The 7,125-nt window shown below is 49.9% G+C and overlaps 1 pseudogene; it reads left to right on the forward strand.

The window, feature by feature from the left end:
• Nucleotides 1-38: 38 nt before the first annotated feature.
• Nucleotides 39-2,776, forward strand: LOC103110596 (mitochondrial carrier protein SCaMC-3L-like; annotated as a pseudogene).
• Nucleotides 2,777-7,125: the final 4,349 nt, after the last annotated feature.

A 7,125-nucleotide genomic window follows, 5' to 3' on the forward strand; every position in this document is an offset into this window, starting at 1 on the left:
TTCTGCGTTTGCACAGACAGAATATTCTGCCACTGAGCATGGGCAGCACCACACCCAACAGGTGAGTTTAGGGGACCCTGGGTCTCACAGAGCTGAAACACACTTCAGAGGTACAGGAAATTCTGCCCTCCTCATGCCATGCTGAGCTGGAACCCCATGTTTCCCAGCAGGAGCTCTGGGCAGGGGGATAGAGGCTTAGAATGGCCAGGAGCTGGTGTCTACCCACAGGTGCTGGACACAGGGGAGCAGGTGATGGTCCCTGTAGAGGTCCTGGAAGCGCAGAACCGGGGGGCACTCTGGCAGTTCCTGTTGTCTGGAGCCATAGCCAGGACTGTGTCTCAAACAGGGAGAGCACCCACTGAAAGGGGCTGGGTGGTGGCTAGCATTCAGCCTCGCCAGTGGCTTGGTACAGAGGCCAAGGTTCCTCATGCAGCCCTGTGTCCCCTCCCCCAGGTGTACTCCTCCAGAAACACCTGCTGAACCTCCAGGGCGGCCTGCGGAGCCTGGTCCAGGAGGGTGGGCTGCGCTCACTCTGGAGGGGCAATGGGATGAATGTCATCAAAATCGCCCCAGAATATGCAGTAAAATTTTCAGTATTTGAGAAGGTATGGAGACCCTCTGCTCCCCCAGCCAACCCTCCACACTCCCTGCTTGCCCTGCCCAGATTTCACACCCTTTCCTGGACCCACAGTTGCCCTGGGGTGGGGTGGAGGCAGGCCTCTCTCTGCCTCCCCTGGAGACACTGCTGGCACAGAGGTGGGGGCTGCCCAGTGTTTCTCTCCAGTGTGTATCCTTCCTGCCCCAGGTGAAGGACTCCCTTTGTGTGGAGCCCACGGCTCCCTCCATGGAGGAGCACCTTCTGGCCAGCTCCCTGGCTGTGGCCACCTCACAGTCGCTCATCAACCCCTTGGAGGTGAGCACTGGGGACCTGGCCACACATTCCTTCCCTCACACAGTTGCCTGCTCTGTAAACTGCTAGGACCCTGGCAACAGACATGACAAATATAGTCCTTGAAGAGCTAGGTGTGTGTGTGTGTGTGTGTGTGTGTGTGTGTGTGTGTGTGTGTGTGTGTGTGTGTGTGTGTGTGAGACACTATCATGATGTGACAAATATTTTTATATCCATGAAGACTCCAAAGACTGAGAATCAGTAGGGACTGAAGCCCAGCAATGACTGATATGACAGCCCACTCTCAGGGTGTCCATTTTGTGGTTTTCCACAAACCTTTGCAGAGAAATTTGTGTAGACAGTAACCTAGATTCACAATTACAGTATCATTCAAACCAGGAGGTAGGAGGTAGAGCTTGTCAAACCTACAGGTCTTCCGCCCATGTCTTCTACTTCCCCTTCTCCTCCTGTTCTAGTCAGCCACAGAGAGGGGGAGAGAGACAGAGATGGAGATGCACTTAGGCCCATGCAGTGCCTGGGACCCAGCTGGGACCTCCTTCTGGAGACTCAGAAAACGCTGATTCTCTTTTCTTTCCTCATCCTGCCTACATTCCTACTCCCCTTCTTTTCTACTTTCCTACCTTCCTTCCTTCCCTCCTTCCCTCTCTGCTTCCCGTCTGCCTTCTCTCCCTTCCTTCCTCCATTTCATCATTCATTCATTCATTGCTGTTTTTATCTTTTTGCAAGCACATCTCAGTTTTGAATTAGGTGGTGAGAGAGGAAGAACTTGAGTCTTTCCAGCTTGGATGTCCGGCTTGACTGCCTGTTTCATCCCCTTTATGCTGACTCTCCCACCCTACTCAGTCGTTTCTCTACTGCACAGCCCTCCCTCAGCAGCTGGGGGACAGGATGCAAGAAGCCAACCTTCTGCTCCCTGTCCAGGTGCTGAAGACCCGGCTCACCCTGGGATGGACCGGCCAGTACACAGGGTTAGGGGACTGTGCCCCCAAGGTCTGGAGGCAGGAGGGGACCCAGGCCTTCTACCGTGGCTACCTGCCCAACATGATTGGCATAGTCCCCTATGCCATCACCGAGCTGGCAGTGTACGAGGTAGGGGGTGGGTGCCTATAGATGGGGCCAGGGCTTCAGGAGGCTGGGCCCTGAGTACCTCCTTCCTGCCTCTCTGCTCTTCTCTTGCAGCTGATCCAACGTGTATGGAGGAAGCCGGGCAAGGGCACAGAAGAGCCTGGGGGCCTGGTCAACCTAGCATCTTTCACCCTCTCCACCACCTGTGGGCAGATTGCTAGCTACCCCTTTACCCTCATTAGAACTAGGATGCAGGCCCAAAGTCAGTCTGGCCTCTGGTCAGGCACCAGTTGAACCCTCTCAGAACTAGCTCCTTTCCCAAAATTCCATCTCTAAATCTAGACCCAAGATTCTCCTCCTCAACACAATTCCAGACCTTTCCTATTTCAGACCTGGCTCCAACAGGAGCGTCCCTTGGTGCTCTGACATATCCCTATAGGGTGCCTGGATTGGAGCCTGGGCTCCTAGAAAGGCTGGTACTCTAGCTAGTGAGCAATAACTCTGGTTCCAATCCCTTTCCCTCTTAATGGCTTCCATGTGGCTTGGAGCCTGCCCTCCCCACTCCCTCAGCCCAGCTTGCCCACCCTCAAGTCCTCTCTGGCTGAGTCCTGAGCTTGTGTCTCTGCAGAGAGCATCCAGGGCTCAGCCCCCAGCATGAGGGCCATCATAGGGAGCATCCTGGCACAGCAGGGTTGGAGGGGTTTCTACAGGGGGCTCAGCCCCAGTCTCCTGAAGGTGCTGCCTGCTGGCGGCCTCAGTTATGTCACCTATGATGCTATGAAGAAAGCCCTGGGCATCTAGGCAGGGAGACTGGGACACATGCCAGGGACACAGGCCACAACTGTGCCTCACCCACCTCAGCACCTCCAGGAACTCAACAAATAAATCTGTTAAACTGCTTACCATCCTCGTGTTTATGTTTTTAATACATACATCAGAAAGAACTTGAGGGGAAGGAGGCTTTGAGTCACAGAAGTACTAGAGTAGGGAAGTGACCTGGAGGTGGTTCAATGTCTGTAGGTCAGGTCTGGAAATATTAGGCCCTGATTTCAATGCTCTCTCAATAACATAGTGGTGCTTTCTCCTATACACATTTAAAAATATATGTATGAATTTATCAACAAAACATGATGTGACAGGTATTGGTGGTGTTGTGCAGAAAAGAGACTCTGTTACACTGCTGGTGGGAATGCAAACTGTGCAGTTGCTTTGGAAGATGGTATAGAGTGTCCTTCACCCAATAATCATGAAGTTACCATAGGACTCAGAAATACCACCATTGGTCATTTACCAAAAAAGTACACACAAGCATTTTTCCAAAGAGACATTGTGCCGCCATATTTGTAGCAGCTTATTCACAGTAACCAGAGTGTGGATTGAGCCTGTGTGCCCATCAGAGATGCCAGGAAATAAGTCTATGGGTCATACATTCCAGTGAATACAGCTTAGAAATCAGTATGACAATTTCGTGTATTTTGAAGTAAAAGGAAGAACTTGGAGGTGTTTATGCTTAGCCCAATAAGCACAGAAATGAAGGACAACTACTGGATGGTTTCATTCATAGGTGGAGTCTAGAGAAATGATACACTGGAACTGGCAGAAACAAAACAACAGCAAGTAAACTTTCTGAGACTTGTGAAACTTGATGCTTGTCTTTGGGACAATGGAGGAAGAACACAGAACTTTGGTGTTCGATGTATCAATCCATATTCCGCATTCCTACTACCTTGCAGCCTAATTTTAAAAAAACGAATAGATAAGCACATGGTCCTCTCAGGTTCCATTCCACACACCATCATCAGCAGAGCTGAGCAGTGCTCTGGTTCAAACAGAATGAAAGAACTCTGACTGGGTAGTGGGGAACACCTTTGAGCTTCTGTGTCACCATGCACAGGACTGTGGTTGAAGGCTTAATGCCAGTCTGTAGGGGAAAATCCTCACAAGCAGTGAAGCAGTGCTGCAGGTGTGTCTATCTTCTCCTTCCTTATTTCTATCCAAAAAAAAAATTGAAAAACAAGGAAGATTTTCAATTTCATGTGCCTGAATGGCCAGCACATGGACACTCCTCGCCTTCTTACAGTGTGTCAGCGCCATGCCTGGACCCCCTGTAGAACTTGGTGGCCTGGAATGGTGTGTGACTCCCTTGCAGGGCCTACAGGTGCCTGTGAAAGCTTCTCCTTTTATGCCTGCATTGCTTCTTCACTCATGCTCCTTCTCCTGAGGCTAACTGAATCTCTGTGATTCTTCACCATAATATTGCCCTATCACCTGCCCAGTGGAGATGCAAGATGACCCCCAGACTCCAACCTCCCCTGCTTCTAAATCGGTTCTTCTGTTACTCTTCTAAGAATGAGCTTGGGAGGTGGGGAGCAGCTCATGCACTGGAGCATTTGTTTGTCTTGTGGGAAGCTGTGGACTAAGAGGGACCAGCATGGAAGGCACCAGGGGAGCTCCCTTGATGGTGGAGCAGTGCTGTGGGGTCTCTGTCTCATCCCCTACTTTCCTCCTCCTAATAACATGGGGTTCCTGAGATAGTTCAGTGATGTCCTATATCAAGAGGCCTTGAGTCCAGACTGATGAGTTTACTGTTTCTTTTTCCTTTTTACTGGTGCACATTACAACTCTGGCTTTTTGGAACTCCTGGGTTTGAGCCTGAAGTCCTATAATCTCAAGACATAAATGTCATTTAATTAATAACCACTGAGTTGCCTTCTAACCCATGGTTCTACAGTTTAAAAAATAAATGTGGGAGTTGTATAAGAGTGAAGTAGTTCTCTTGTTTTGTGTGTGTGTGTGTGTGTGTGTGTGTGTGTGTGTGTGTGTGTGTATTTTCAGGCACTCTTGTAGGTACAAATTATGTTACGACATGAAAGCTAAAGTAAGATTTAGTTCCTATGTGCAACATAAGGAATCTAAACCTGTGCACTTGAAAAAAAGAATACCAATAATCACAGTCACTGTCCTCTAAGTTGTGAAAAATCTGCTGGTTATCCTATGGGTGGCACAGAATTGTGGAGTGCAGTGCAGAGCAATATCCTGGTGATTAAATGATGTTCAAACCATTACTATGAAATTATCTTTTACAATTTATTATTCATTCATTATGGGCTATACATAGAAATTGAGGAGAGAGGGGAGTCAGAGAGGGAAAGAGACAGAGACAAACCTCCAGTCATACTTCACTAACCATCTGAAGCTTTCCCCCTGAAGATGGGCACTGTAATGTGTGCACTTAACCCAGTGTGTCACTGCCTGACACCACTAATAAAGTAAGTTTTAACAGTGAATTTTTGAAAGAGACTTTATATCATGCAGTGGCTCGAGTGATACAGAAAACCTGAACAGAGGAAACATCCAAATATTTATCTCCATATACAAGTGTTTCCTTTTTTATGAACATCTATTTGAATTGTCACAAGTGTGACCCTTCTGAGTTGTGTGTGTGTTATCATCTTGAACTGACATAAGAACCACGTGTCCATGATGATCCCTGGAATGACACATTCACTAGAAACTGAAGCCCATCACGGACATGAGAGCTCACTCTTTGGGTTTCTGCACACCTGGTGGGTTTCCTCAAATGCTGTAGACAGTAAGCTGTGTCACAATGACACTTTCACTTATGTACAGTGCTGGGCTTTGTCACATAGAAGTCCTAGAAGTCCTCCTCTCCTGTTCTCTGATCCCCCATTGTTCGGCCTCTCCTGACAACTACTGAGAGACAAGGAGAGAAAAGCAATGGTGTCTGCACAACAGGCAGCCCTGGATTTAACATGAGAGGACACAGCCTGGGGTTAGGGGTGTGGAATGTTGGGGTGATGGAGAGGGTGTGGGTGGGGTTGGGAGCAGCCTTCAAGGAAATGGATCTTGGAGGGCTTTAAGAAGACAGTGGTGTTTGGCAGCCAGAGCTACAGCTGAACACTCAGTGTACCTTCTCTGCCATGTGGACCAGCGTGCAGCCAGGCAACAGTGGCATGGCATTTCATCCGGGGAAGCTCTTCTTGTGGCTCTGATTGTGAAGAGTTTGGATATGTATTTATGGGGTGTGTGGAGGGGGGCTGTGTTTGGAGATGTCCTTATGGAAAGTGAAGATTGTGCTGGGGAACCCATGGGGTGACTGCCAGGGGTTGGCTGGCCTTGCATCCTAGAGTAATTGGTATCTAGCAGGGGTGGCCTGTTGGCTCACAGGCGTGAGGTTGACTAGCCCAAGTGGGTCCTCATGTCCAAGCCTGATTTCACCCAGATGTTATGAGCAGCTGTGGGAGAAGGTGGCTGAGCCAGGAAGGAGGCCTTAGGGGCTGAACTCCAGTATGAGGGGCGTCCTCAGAAAGTTCCTGGAGCAGCAGCGCTGCAAGGCTCTGTCTTAAGGCTTCACTCCCAGCATCCTGAAGGGGCTCTCTTTGTGAGCACCCAGCAACATCTCCCAGGAGGCTTTAGGGAAGTCAGGGAGGTTGGGGAGAGACAACGTCCAGGCCGTCCCACATCACTTGGAGTCCAGAGTCAACAGGCCACAAAGATAGCATGTCCACTGGTCACCTTGTCAGAAGACAGTGATTGGAGCTGGGGGGGAACCCCTAGGTCAGCAGGTTCCGGTCCTCCATGAGACTGCTCTGTGTCTCTGTCCTGACTCGAAGGAATAGCGATTTGTAGACATAAAATGGTGATCGATCAAGTCATTTTTGGGTCCTGGGGGGTTCCCCAGCAAGGGGTTGAAGCTCCTCCTTTCCCGCACTCCCACATCCCCTGTCCTTCATTGTAACTCCATGGTTTCTGGATCCAGGAGAGAAGTGGAGATCTTGGATGGAGCTGGCACCCCAGTCCTTGGAATGGACCCACAAGCCTAGATCCTTGAGTTGAGCCAAAAAGCTGGTCCTGGAATCCTGAAAGACAAAAGAGGGGTCTCTATCCCTGGGTGGAGAATAAAAAGCGTCCAGGGATGGCATTTAGGGAACATGGGTTATTAGGTCGCTGAGCTGGGCAGCAGACCTGCCTGCAGGGACCTAGAGGAGATGAGGGTTGATTCCATGATGGGGAGAGAAAAGGAGGTTCAGTGGATCTCAGCTCTCCTCCTGCTCTAGGACTTTCCTCTCCCTCCAGAAATGCCAGTTGGGGCTGATAACAGACTTTACCTGCTCTCACTTGCCACTGGC

Source organism: Erinaceus europaeus, chromosome 9, assembly GCF_950295315.1.
Source record: "Erinaceus europaeus chromosome 9, mEriEur2.1, whole genome shotgun sequence".
In the NCBI taxonomy this organism is placed as follows: Eukaryota; Metazoa; Chordata; class Mammalia; order Eulipotyphla; family Erinaceidae; genus Erinaceus; species Erinaceus europaeus.